This window comes from Gavialis gangeticus, unplaced genomic scaffold (assembly GCF_001723915.1).
Source record: "Gavialis gangeticus isolate Ggan-Ray unplaced genomic scaffold, GavGan_comp1, whole genome shotgun sequence".
Lineage (NCBI taxonomy): Eukaryota > Metazoa > Chordata > Crocodylia > Gavialidae > Gavialis > Gavialis gangeticus.
This window is the reverse complement of record NW_017728992.1, coordinates 118979397-118981094: the sequence shown is the minus strand read 5'-3', so window position 1 is coordinate 118981094 and position 1698 is coordinate 118979397. Positions and strand designations below refer to the sequence as shown.

The 1698-nt window shown below is 49.0% G+C and overlaps 1 long non-coding RNA gene across 1 annotated transcript in view; it reads right to left on the bottom strand.

The window, feature by feature from the left end:
* Positions 1-1698, bottom strand: part of LOC109304667 — an 18478-nt gene that overhangs the window by 14321 nt on the left and 2459 nt on the right. The window lies entirely within an intron of this gene.

The window sequence follows — 1698 nt, the reverse complement described above, 5'->3', positions numbered from 1 at the left end:
CACTCACATGCTCCCTCACCCCATAATCACAGACACACCCACATCCTCCCCCACACCCCACATACCCACACACCCACAGCCCCCCACAAACGTATCCCCCCACAATATAAAAGACTAAGACTTCATTTTAAGTTATTATATACCCTCACCTTTACGTACACTACACAAACACATATAAATCAGGATAAAAATATTTTTTGCTATCAAATTAATGAACTTTTTGATGTTCACTTTTTAGAATATAATTTGGTATTTTTCTGGTTCTGAGATGGCAAAACCTCTTGCTGAAAGGAGTACTTCTGGGGGCAAGGCAAGGGACTTCTGGTGGCAAAGGGGGCAGGACTTCCAGTCATAAGATAGCAACCAGGGTGCAGGGCACCTGTCAAGAGGTGGGGCTACCCATGCAGCCCTCAATAGCTTGCCAAAACTCAGTAAGTGGCCCTCCACCCAAAATAATTGCCTGCCCCGATCTACTCTCTAGGGTCAAAAAGAAATAAAATAGAAGCTTAAGCCAATATACAAAATGAAGGTCTGTGAAAATGTAAATGCAGGGTAGGGAAAATCAGAGGGGATAGGAGTAATGGGTGAGAGACAGGTAGCTGGGTGGGGGGACAAAAGAAGGAAATGTTGACAGGTGATTAAATGTAGCTGGTAAAATGTAAAGAGGCTACCTGGGCTTGTTAGATGGCAGGCAGTTTATAATGTAATCTACATTGTGCTGCCCCATGCAGCCTACCCATGCTCTTTAAGTGTCTACATGGGGAGTTCGCAAACTACACCCTAACTTCCAGTACTCTAAGGGCTTAATTCTAAGTGGTACTTACTGACCTAGCTTTGTAGGTTAAAATTCTACCATGCCACGTTTTTGATTCAACACTTCCTGTATGGGCGACTGGTGCCTCCTGAGTTGGGGGGGCATTTGCTCCCCCCACTCGACAGTCAGCAAGTGGAGTGGACATGACAGGTCTGCTTCATGCCTGGGGCTCAGGTCAGGGACATTATGGAAACTATCCCGGCCTACATTCGACCTGCAGACCAGTACCCCATGGTTGTCGTCCATGTGGGTACGAACGACGCGGCCAGGGGCAACCCTGACCGCATTATGAAGGATTTCAAGGCTCTGGGAGACGAGCTGAAGGAGACAGGGGCACAGGTGGTATTTTCCTCTCTTCTTCTGGTGAATAGGTGGGGATGGCGACATGAGGCCTGCATTAGCGTGGTCAACCGGTGCTTATGCAGCTGGTGCCGCCAGGCAGGCTTTGGGTTCCTTGATAATGACCCATGCTTTCGGGCCGGGGACTTGCTGGGGTGGGATGGGCTTCATCTCTCTCCTAAAGGCAAGCGTGTCTTCTCTTCCAGGTTGGCTGATCTCATACGGTGAGCTTTAAACTAGCCTTGCTGGGGGAGGGGGCCGCAGGAAGACGAGGAGACACCATCCAAGCAAGGCAAGTGACAAAGGCAAGGAGTGCTAAGGTAAGAAATGGGGGTCCAGACAGTCTCCTTAAACGGGGGGTGGCACACGCAGTCTTGCAAGTCCTTAAATGCCTATATACCAATGCTCTCAGTATGGGGAATAAACAGGAGGAACTCACCCTCAGAATAGCTAGTTCAAACCCAGATGTCATAGGGCTAACAGAAACGTGGTGGGATTCGTCCCATGACTGGGCAGTTAGCATTAGGGGCTATAGGCTTTACAGG